Source organism: Varroa jacobsoni, unplaced genomic scaffold, assembly GCF_002532875.2.
Source record: "Varroa jacobsoni isolate VJ856 unplaced genomic scaffold, vjacob_1.0 scaffold_429, whole genome shotgun sequence".
Taxonomy (NCBI): domain Eukaryota; kingdom Metazoa; phylum Arthropoda; class Arachnida; order Mesostigmata; family Varroidae; genus Varroa; species Varroa jacobsoni.
This window is the reverse complement of record NW_019213331.1, coordinates 255046-267966: the sequence shown is the minus strand read 5'-3', so window position 1 is coordinate 267966 and position 12921 is coordinate 255046.

Below are 12921 nucleotides of genomic sequence, written 5' to 3'. Positions count from 1 at the left end.
AAAAAATAATAATAATAATAAATGTATGCATAAAACTTAATTTAAGTTTTATGCATACATTTTATAAAATTTTTATTACCTTTAACTTCTACATTTTTAATTTATATTATATATATAATATTTTTAATTTTTTTTTATATATAGTTTTATAGGTAAAATTAACCCTACGCCCCAGAGGAAATTATTGAACGTGGGTTTGTTGATACAATTGACATTGGTAATTAAATTTTTCGTTTACATTTTATTTATTTATTACATCATATGTGGTAACATGCCGCCATAGTTAAAACCTTGGTTGTTTTTCCTACTGATCACTTCAGTATCCTAATTTAATGATATGATTAGAGATGTTTGCTCCAGCGTTAAAAATAGCCTATTCTGTCATAAATATTATTGAAATATATAGTATTTCAAAACGAGTGTTATATAAAAACACATATTTAAACATTTGTTTTTTAGAAGGTAACATGCGTTTTAACCATGCGTTAAAGGGAATCACTCTAACAATGAGAGGATCACATACCCAATGAAGAAAGAAATATATAAGTATTTGGAAATAGGAAGCGAAAAAGGATTTCAAAATATCGTAACATGTTAATAATAAGATCCTTCTCAAAGCTGTGAAAATACTAGCTTTAAACATTGTTTCAAACCTCGTTCGTTTAAAGAAATAAAGTGGGTCGACAACGCAGTACGGAATGGTGTTGTTCGATACACATGGACTTGGATGTCTACTTGTTAAATAAACCTAAATCTACGTTATCTGTTTACATTCATAAAGGTAAGAATTTTGACCACGAAGGCTTAATCAAGGGATAAAGAATTTATTTGTTCGCAATGTATTAAAAACAGCTGAGACGGTCAGAAGGGAAAACAGAGGATCAAATTAATTAGGTTCAATATATTTTTAATATAGATATTAAAGAACTCGTTAATGACCTAAGGGAAGCAATGGGCTCATGCCTCATAAACTGTAAGAAAACAATGATTTTTTTGTTGTCGTTAAATATTCGGGAGATTAAGAACAATGACGTGTAGAATCAGTTTTCTGAGAACTAATGCTGTACGCTATAATGCGAAGGACTTCAGCAGAAATCCTTCCGTCCCGCAATGCTGTTTGATGGAATAATGTTCCCAGTGAAACTTTAGTGACAAGCTCTGTGTTAATTAGACCTGATGGCGTATGAATCATAAAGAAGATGCGTTTGCTTTATGCTGCTGCCGCTGTGATGATACCAGCACGTTGCCGAGCAATATATCTAACAAACCTGCAAAATTCGTGCGCCTTTGTCAAGACACTTTGGGTTAAAGAAAGGCAGATGCCTGAACTGACATTAGAGCTTAGATGTCCGGTACGAAAAGAAGATTAGCGTAAATTAAGAAGACAGCTATTCCCATAAGTTTCCTAACCATCATCTATAAAGATAGCCTGCTAGGCCGGTAGCGTTACAGCGGAATTAACCTATACATATATGCCTGATAAGTAAGAAAAGAATTATTGAACTACGTTCAGTAGTAACCTCCGTATCGGGAGGAGGGTAAAAATTTCATGATCAGTCCAGCTGCGTTAAGAAAGCTTTCAGCCACTCCGTTCTTACTTAGCTCGTGCGATAAAACCTCAAATTCTTAAGTGGTACCATTGGGACCGTTAAATAGCTATATTCTATCCCGACTTCAGTGAAAACCACAATGATTCGATTATTCAGCGCATGAGGTTTTGCCATGTGCATCTCTTTATCGTTGAGTTAACGGACATAGTGACATCGTCACGTCAAGCCTAAAACGTATTACTCGACGACCCACACGACCAGTTAACTTTTGCATTTATCCTTTTTCAAATGGCCAGTTGGTCATTTTTCATATATCCGATTTTCCTGCTGGAGTGTAATGGTGCTACCTTGCTTCAGTTAATTCTTGCCCTGTTTTAATATTAACGAGCAGAATCTGGTGTTGACACACTTCATTTCGAACCCAGCCATCGTAAGCAGTTCTTAAGATCAGCATTAAACGTAAAAACTTAAAACGCTTTACGTTCAACAAGAAAATTCTGTTGCAGTTATGATTTAAGAAGCTGATACAAACATTTTGAATAAATAAACTCTCTCAATAACCTTGCTGACCTTTTTTTCTGTGTAATCCTATTGGTGCGCTTGACCTTAGTGCATATAGCGTGCTATTTAACTCGACTAAAAATACTGTAGTATAAACCCAAACAATAAGTTATTGTAAAGTTTACTGGTTTGGTCTGGCGCGATTTTATACTTACATAGTTTAAACTCTAGCAGACGTGCAGGTTTATTAGGTCATGTTGCGAAAGGGTACCTTTGTTTCTGCGCTAAAACGTTTCTGAAGCTATAATACAGCGTTGCTCGTAGTCATTTTTCATTGCGACTGATCCATAATTGTTGTACTGATACACTTTCCGAGTTTTAAGCATTTCCAATACCCAGCAGTAATTATTTGGTTTTCTATATGCTTGTAAATCACCTTTTGACATAAATCCTAACAAGAATGTTTGATGGATGAAGAATAAATTGCTTGATCTGCACAAAAAAAAATATACAGTCACCGAAACTGACCGCAAACTTAGCCTATCTCAACATAAAAATTTTGATCAGGTAAACTAACACTAGGCACGCACAGATTTACTGAATGTATAGTGGTAGATAGATTTTTGTTGAAATTAATGTTGTTTGGACGGTTAAACCTCAAAGTTGAAAGACACATGGGGTTAACGCCTTAAGTTCTGTCGAAGACTTAGAAGTACTAGAGCCGCAACGTTATAATTATTATTACAGAGCGACGATTCTTCACGTGTCTGGTCTAAGCCAAAGTGCACAGAATTGTCTTTTACAAATTATGAAATGTACGTTGCATTATCATTACAATCAGCTTGTATTTCAAAGAAAGCAGTCAAAAATATTTCTTATTATTGATTGCCTTCACCAACTTTAAGATTCGTGCGAAACCGTATTATAAAGATAACGTATTCCTTCGCAGGACCGAAATTTTCCTACGGTGATCGCTTCGCTAAAAGCCTATTGAGTAGTATGAGATTGGCAAGCTGTGAGGTATGTTAAAGGATTGGTTACTGAACTGTTTCAAGTGACTCACGTTACGAAAGTATACCATCTGGGGGCGATAAAGATAAGATAAACTTGGCCACTCCTCGAGCATCGCTTGTATAGTTTTTGCACATTTCACATTTTTTAAATACGATCATAATGATAACTCGAGGGAAATTCAGATGTGGCGATGAAACAGAGGCGCCTGGGCCGCTATCAAAATAAGCTATGACGCAAATTAGGACGTAGAAACACCTAAAGGCATAAAATGCTAGCCGATTATTAATTGTGCCTTTCAAGCCGCTAGCTTAAGTGATATAGATAAGTGATTATAGAAACCATACAGTATGATTGTTACGATGTTTTCTAATCTGTGTGATCAAACTAATTGCCTGTTATAACTATTTTGTGTATAACGACGAGCGATCAACCGAGAATTTTCCAAAACCGCCTTAGCCTAAACAAAGCATTAGCCAAAGGCCATTCAGCTTTTAACTGGCGATCGGCAAATGATTTTAGCAACACTATCAATGTTCAATATACTATTCATGTTCCGACAAACTCTAACAAGTACTTAGAGTGTATTGAAACCAATGGAACTGGCTTGAGATGTTACCTCAGCCGCAATCTACCGACTTTACACTCGATTTGTTAGCGCTGACGAAGAACCTGGCGAACCGATTTTTCAGCACTCCTTGAACCTTTCTAATATATATATATATATATATATATATATATATGGTCGCCAAACGCGTATCTAGGAACAAAGGTCTCATAGTGTATTCCTTGTGGGCTATTATCAAAATTCGATGCATTTCGTAAATCCAATATCGAATCGAAGGCTTCTAGGTATTCGGGCAATGTCTAGGCGGCCATTCATCATGGCTCAAAAACTTCAGCACCTGATTAATCCGCAACACACATCACAGCCTGCTGGCCACATGTGAAAGTGTTCTTCAGATGATTACCCCGTTTGCTTTCGTGTTCGACCATACACGTCCATACGTATACGTACACGGTGTGAGAGGTGAGTGATTATGATCACTCAAGAGGTCGAATCGAAGCGTTAGCACAGCAGTTTCGCGGAGGGCATCTTCCGTGAAGTGAATCGTATCGACTCCCCACGCACCTTCCCCTTCTGTCTCGAGTTGCTACGGTTGCTCGGCCCATGATTCGACAATTCCGGAAGACCGAACAATGTGGATACCGCTTCCCCGAACAAATTACCTAATAGCGGTTCCGCATATAGCATTTGAAATATTTAGAATAATCGTGAACATTAAAAATTATATACATATCACCGACCCACGGTAGCTAACAAACATCTTTTAGACGAGCTCATCTTGATTGATTTGAAGTTTCAAAAGTGCGAAGTCTTTCTCAACAAAATGCACCCATTTTTCTAGGTAAATTCGTCGGCGTAGTAATTGCTGCATCGAAGGCCGAAAGCGGTCGAAAGGTTAGACGATGTTGAATGGGCGCCACTGCAATTCTTCCCCAATACGATATAATGTAGAGTACTGATTAGTTAAGCAAACCTAACGCCGATCGGCATCGAGCGACTGTTCAAAGTGCCAGGCCTACAAAATATTATAACTATCCAACGGCAGCATGGCCGCTAACAATCAACTTCATATAAATCTCAACGGTTTGAAATATTCGGGCGGCAGCTTAGGATATACACTGAACTACTGTACAGTTTTTTTTTTTCAATCGTTTTTACTTTTTTTGCTCGGCAATTCTCAATGCTTTATCGTGGCATTCAACCAAACTGCTTCTTTGATCGAGTTTGGTAATTTAATCGTCCAGGCAACACACATCTACCTAGAGCTCACACGCTTTGTCCATGAACACGCACAGCAGCGCCTGCGCACGACAGGCCGATCGACTGCGATTGATACGTGAACTTTAAGCAGACGTGTATAGCTAAATTTTCAGCATGCCATATGGCCACAGTCGAATCAGTTGTATCGCACGAATAACACTAACTCTGATTTACTGTGACTATCGTCTCCGGTCAGGATTTGTGCCTCCCTCCAACAAAGACTGTTAGCTGTAACCTTTTAACATCTGCAGCGTGTCTCCATCTCGCTCAGGTCCACGACTAGACGATTCCAACTTGTTTGAATGCACACTTACCCATCAACTGACGCAGGTTCACCGTACTCATCTAGGCCGATTCGCTTATCCTCGTACAAATCGATAGACGGATCCACAGTCAAAACAAAGAAATTGAATAGCTTTCTGATATACAAAATGAGTCAGAAAATAAGCGTAAAATGCACATTTTAGGTACATTAACTACAGACATTTATGATAATCATTTGAATTATATAGTAGGAAGACTCACCACAACTAGCGAACTACAAAACGGTAATTCTCACTTACTTACTTACTCACTAACTTAAAGATAGCCATTGTACGTTAAAGTAATCACTACAAACATCAAATTATCGATTCGAGTACGCTATGTATAGCCGAGCTGATTAATAGTTGTTTGGGATTTCGTCGACAAACAACATGATACCAGTGATGTAGCACAAAAAAACATACACTAAGTTGAGTAAATGTGTCAAGAATACGTGTGCCTTTCAATCGTTGGCCCATTTTTAGGTGAGTGCAGACATTAACATATTACGGTGTGCCCTTCTTTCGGTACATGCAATTGCGCTTACACCCTTGCCCCACGACAACCCAAGTCATGGAAGCGTATAAATCGACTGCGGACCAAACTGATTATTATCATATATATTAATATACATAGTAGGATTTTTATTACTTCTATTGACGTTGCCTTGTAGTTTCGCTGGCTGCGTCTTCGAACACGGTCACCTTTATAAGATTTCTCGCAATTATAGGGTTGGTTCGTAAGGTATTAATGGCGATGCGTTGATTATCGCATTCTAACATGGATTCATAACCTGCAAAATATAAAAAACAACATAGAGCGGTTCAGTCACAATTCTAAAAATTCATGTGTCTTTAAATTTTAATCCTGTCAGATTTCGCCTGAATGTTGGTGTTAAGAAACAACAACACATCAAACCATTGAGAGTCCAGCGTATAATTTTGCTCAGAAACATTAAATGCTTCAAGTAGTTTTTAAAGTGTCGAAAAAATGAAGGGCCACTTCATTCTCTAAGCTGTATGATTCTGTAAGCTGTAAGATATGACTCGACCGCTGCTTAGTACTCCTTATTATATTGCCAAAAGACGCAGTTTCTTGTAGACCTGTGGGCAATAAGTATTAATATACAATGCATTTATCCGTTTTCCCTATTGGCAATCACTCAACTTGTCTTTTAAACTTGGAAACGTTCCAGATAAGTTATTTTTTGTCGGAACTCGTTAGGTAACCGTACTTTTATCGTACCGACTTTTTTTTATTACCTTGCGACGGTGTCGGCATAGTAGCAGATTCAACTCAAACATTCCAACGATAAGTTCATTTGTGAGCGTAAAAAAGAAAAACTATATGACAAAATTACCCCCATGGAATTTAATCAAACAATATAAAACGTTCATTTCAAAAAATAATCTGATCGTTCAAGCAGACTCCTATTTTTTTTTTTTTTTTTTTATAGAGTTAAAGCAGCAGAGCAGAGCACATATCGGAGTATGCTTCGACGCAACACTTCCACTACAGCGGAGTTCGAATTCGATTCAATGGCTAAGCTATAAAGAAAACAAAGAAGCTTGCTTTTTTTTTTCACAGTTACTATGTTTTGCTTTCCGTATATTGGGTATGAATAGACCATAATCCGACTGGGTGGTGGGTCGCACACTTTTAGAATGTGTTATCACATTATTCGGCGGGTCTGTGATCGCTATCATCACGACGACACCACCACTTTGTGGATGAAACATATAATCGAGAGGCATTATTCAAATATAGACTGAGTTAATGAAATGATACTAAAGATACATTTTATTTCAGTATACACAACTGTATATAACACAAGTATACACAAATAAATATATACTTCCAATAAGTAGATGATCAGATCTAAAATTAAAGCAACTGACGTATCGAAACTCGTTCATCACACAATTCATTGAAGGCACCGTTTGGAACACCTGTTCATTTTCATCTGTCCTTCCAACTCCTATATAACTAGATGATTTAATAGCAAGCTACAAACCACCACATCTCAAGGACAAATTATTCCTATTTGCCTAGTATTCTGTTTCATTTTGTCTGAGCATCAGGACGCTTTGTTCTTCAATTTGTGTAGCTGAATTGATTTTCTTAACGTATCAAACACCACAGACAAACGACGACATACGTGGCTAGAATAAACGAAACGTTTATGTTTACAACATGACCCGAATTACTTCAAAAGATTGGTAGTTTTTCAAGCCCATTCCCTATGCCGTCAATAATTACGAACGGGTACGCCACTCGGAAAATTCGAAATTGTCATCATGACAGACATGACGCACATCACCCTGCCTCTATTTATATTCCTATTACGACAACTGATTAATAATCGGCCATACTAAGCATTGAGTCAAATACATTGTCAGATTACAGAACATACATTCTTGTCGGTGACTCACGTACTCGGGCTATTCCACACGTAGAGATCATTGGTCAGGAACCGTATTGATAGAACGCCCGACTCTTTTAGATAATGGCTAACCGATGACAGGAATTGTGAGGATCCATAGTATGCGTAAACCAAATTTCAGAGCACTCGAACGTGTGCTTTCTTTCACTCGAACGTGCTGCGTTTCATTCTGAAACGAACGACTTTCACTTGCCGGCAAATGAAAATAGAGTATCAAAAGAGTATGGCCCTCCACGTTAAAGACGAAATCAGGCTTTTAGTGACCAGGCCATCTATGAGTAAATGCCGACCAATGATCTCGCGACCTTCTGAAGGCAACCCTCGTTCTGGGTAATATAACCGTGCGACTATGCAGCTTATATTGGAGGACCTCTAAATCCTGCAGACGAGGTGGACATTTCACGTGACTCATGTCATATAACTGTGAAGATTATTTTGAAGGGCATAAGGTTCAGAAGAGTCTGGCCTTTGCACAAATGCGCACCCGTTAACAACCAGCCCAAGAAAACCTTAACGAACTCCAAAAGGAGCCGAAGTTGCTTCAGAGCATCGTTACAAGTGTGTATTTGATACAAGAGCGAACCATGGTACATTCGATATTACAATAACAATACACTGGCTCACACGTGACTCTCTAAATTAATTTTTTTTCATGGGAAAGCTTTACGCCCTGTATTCATCTATTGTCTCATATATTTTTTTCTCTCTTCAAAGCTAAAGAAACACCGGAAAGGCAAGAGCTTTGCAGCGGTTGAAGAAGTCCAAGAAAAACGAGTGTTTCTACGACTGAGTGCGAGAGCCATTTTGAATGCTGTAGAGACGGTGGTATACCGGTATTGATTTAGCAGAGACATATCTGAAGGCAGAACTGGAACGTGATTAACTGAGATATGCCAGTGGAAATTCTTAATATCTAATATACTCCTACTAGGCTTATACGTGTTAGTGTACGATAAAGAACATGCAATGCTTATAGCCTTTGTTGCCGGGCGGTTTGAGACGTCTGGGCGTAGTAACAGCGCTAACGACCTATCATGCTGAATAACATTTCATAAAATTCGATTAGTATCAGCGCAGAAAGTTTATTATTATTCGTTAATACGTCATTTGATATTATTTTCATTTTTTGTTGCTAATGCCATTGTGACACATATAGGTAAACCTGTGTGTTGTTACGTTTATGTTCAAACCATCAAAATTCCGATTAAACTGGAACATGTTTGCCTTAGCTTTGATCTGATCTAAAAACTCGGATTGTTATTATTTGGATCCACCACTCGAATGATGGCTTTTCCATCCGTCCTTTATTTCTCCGCGTCAAGGATGAACAAGCCTTTCAAGTTGACCTTGGCAATACATATACAAAGTTTGAACTTGCCTAACCACAAACAGAGACGATTGAAATGAAAATGAACTAATTTTATACTAAATATTTAATATAGAACAATAGCGTACACTGCACATAGTACACAGGTCCATTTTACTAAACTTACTTAAAAAATTACTTAACTAAGTAATTGTGTATGTGACGATTCCAGATCTTGTCTGTTTACGTTTGCTAAACAGAATAGATTGAACAGATAATCTATACGGAGCTATCGCACTTTATTCTTCTAAGCAACGTTATTTCTATGCAGATCTTTATCTAGAAGTACAGCGCTGTCTCTTCATTATTCTCTATTGCTGTCATCGCTGTTGGCTTGCTTTTAACAGGTCGCAAAGTACCCACCGCGTTAAAACTTTTTCATGTTACAATCATCAACTAGCTTATTGTAGTTAATAGCTAAATCCTAATCAAGTTTTAAAGAAAGAAAAGACGCACAGTACTTTCGATTTTCTTCGGTGTATCGTGGTCTTGTTGGTTCCGTCACAACCCATTTTTATTGAAATCGATGTAAAATATCACTATCTTAACGAATTATCCTCGATATAGGATGCGTCAGCTTTTAGCGTTTGTTTTAAGTGGCCAATTTTTCAAGGTGAGCTATTGAAGAAAACCCTTTAGGCTTAAGTTAGGTCAAGAGCAATTGTGAAAGCTGATGGTCCTTCAAACAGTAGGGTTGCACTTTAAGCGCTTACTTTGATTTGCATCCGAGGAATTAGGCTTGTTTCTGCACGCAAGTATACAAACTATTTTCCTACGTTTGTCATTTCGAATTAAAAATTAAAAAAGAACGTTTGCCCACACATACAGCAGTATACATACTAAAATAAAAGCACAACTCATATTTTGTAGATAACTAAATATATTGTGGGTGTTGACTTTGCCGTCTCGGTTATGATAAGATCCCTTATTTCTTAAAAAAAGAACTTGAAGCTTTAGAATTTCCCCGAAGGATATTTTCTAATATTAATTTAGTGGTGGCAAAATATATGCTAATAATGGTCGTTTAGATCACTGCAAGTATAATTCATGAATTCGCCCCCGCCTTTAAGCATTGGAATGAAGAAAAATATAATTCAACGTACTCTTAAATGAAAATAGTCCTCTACTGCTTAATCAAAAATAGGGTTAACATAGGGTTAAGTACTTCTGTGCACAAACCATTTTGCCCCTGCTTGCATGTATTAGGTAATCATTGATTGTCTAACTTTGACATTAATATAAACGTATCACATTTTGCTGACTGTGTGCCTTTTCACAGGCCCTGCACATACAGGCCCTATTACATGGCAAGTTACTATAAAAACGATAGATTCAGTTCGACTGACGTTCTTTTATATGCCGGCCGCTGCTGTTTAGTTACGAATAGTTTTCTGAAAACGTATGAAATTCAAGTTAGGGCGAAAGTGGACAGTTTTTTTGGGCTACACGCCATTATTTTCACTTGCTTGAAGTTCATTTTGATGCTATTTTTCATAATAAAAGCCAGCTGCTTGGTACATATACTATTTAGATGTATGTAGCAAGTTCTACAAATAAAAAAACCCAACTTATTTAAAGCAACTAGTTAAGTCGTTGATGATTTGTGATAGAATTTTTAGTTAAGTAAAAAGTTCGCAAACCGTTTCCTTTAATAATGGTAGTAAAGATGATTTACAGAACCAGTCTGTAGAGAGTAAATCACACGCTCTAAAAACGTTACATATGTGACGATTGTAAGGTAATTTTCGTTACCCTCATGCTAACTATATGCACTTAATATACAATATTCACAGTGACCTGTCATTGAGTCCACTCTTTCAACGCTGAACCTGTTATTAGGATGCTTATATTCTTCATTGCCGGTATTTTTATTAACAATTTGGCTAGAATTTGTTATAATGTATCTTAAATCATAACAAACTCCTGTTACGAATATAATAATAAAAATATCAATATTTTTCCATAGTGATTTACATTTATCGATATATGGTGCATAAGCATCACCATTATTTATATATTAGCTGCCTATGAAAAGATGATTATTATCACCATTTCTGGCACGCATCTTTTCTTTATATTATAATTATATGGTCATAGGTTGTCTCGGACAAGCTGCTGATTGTGGCTTTTTAGTCAGCTAAAAAGGTCAGTTCACTTAACTGCAAAGTCAAATTGAAGACGGTTTTCGCTTAAATTTCCCACGATTCAAGGTGGAACTAAGCTGTCTAGAATTAAAGGGGCATATCACTAAGGCTTACGCGTTTCACGCTATTTGCCACAATCCCCCCCCCCCCCCCCGTAGCCCATTTCAAAAGTAAATTCACCTGTTATAGCCAATTTTCGGAGCATGTTTCGTTGTCGGTCGCTGCTAATAAGGCCATCAGGTCATTGTCGATCGCCTCGCTGTAGATCAGATACCTCCAACGTTTCTGTAAGAATCACCTGTCGTCCTGTCCTTGGGTCAGGCCAGCCAACTTCGCGTAGAGTACTTTGCGAGAGAAATGACACAACCTTTCACACGTAGCAGTTCCTAGTCTATACCCGCTAGGAGTCTGGAAGTCGTTAGTGTCAACGTTATTTGGCAACGTCAGACAGAAATGTCCCTTTGCATCTTGGTCGTTTGTTTTCGAGAACGAATCAGTTGACCCAAGTCTAATCTACGCAATGTTTCTACGCTTTTGTACTTGCCCTTCCCTCTAGGTTATCGGAGCAGGTCTTAAGAAGTAAGACGATGCAACGAAGTCGTCTAAAATGAATTCGAATGACCACGCCGTCTAGCCAAACTGGAAGGCTCACCTGTATTTATGATCGCTTAAGTCGACGTCAAGGTGCTCCCTTAAAAAAGTGGCATTTCGCCTTATTGATCACAGGCTTTCAAGGGACTAATGTTATGAGGAACAACTTAGCAAATATCACTTTTCTATAGATGCGGTATGTAACTTATTTAATGATATAAATACTGTAAAACTTAGTAAGGTTAATGATTGCAATAAGGTACTTTTTAGTCTCGTAGACTAAACACTTCTTTAGTATAGGAACACAAACATTTTTCACTTTTTCAATGCAGCACAATCAAATTGTGAATTAGGTAAATGAGACAATGCTTCCTCGCGCGCTTCCACAATAACCATCCGTTATACTTTTGAACTTCTATTTTTTTTTTAAAACACTGGCAATAATTTTCGCACATTTAGGTCGCGTCCATGACGGCACTTAGCGTCGCTTGATTATAGCTCTGATTTGTTCGTCGTAGCTGTACATCAACGTAAAAACACACAGTCCGACATCTAAAAATGCAAATTTTAAAAATTCAATAATCAACCTTCTACGGTCCAGCCTCTCATTTCATCTATCGCTTTTGCCTCTCATACTATTTCAACTGTACGTTCGAAAAAGCAGGCCCTTGACAAAAGTCTCCAAATAGCGACTACAGATTATCTTTCATTAGAGAACATAGAACAATGCTTTTAAATTAATAAGACAAACAACGAGGGGCAAAGTCAAATGTAGATATATTTCTAATGCATCTTTATAGCGCTTACTTAGGCCATTTCAATATTTTGATTTGAGCTGCTATCACTCTGATGCTCAGGTCTGCATGTTTTTTCCATCTAGTTGTGTATAAAATGCATAGTGTTGTTTTTTTTTTACAGTGGTTACTAGTTGTTAGACCAGAAATGTATGATTGCTAGGTACTATGCAAAGCTGATGTTGGGTTCGGTGCAAATTATAGGTGCTACTTTAACTGACATTATTTTCAGTCATCAAATATTACTTCTAGATGTATGTGGTCTTATAAACTATTCAAAGCACGGTAATAGTCTACTTAGATTATAAATTTAAGGACGATTTTATAAATCTTAAAACAATCGACGGGCATACGTTTTTTCATAACTAAAACTTCAGTATAGACTATTTA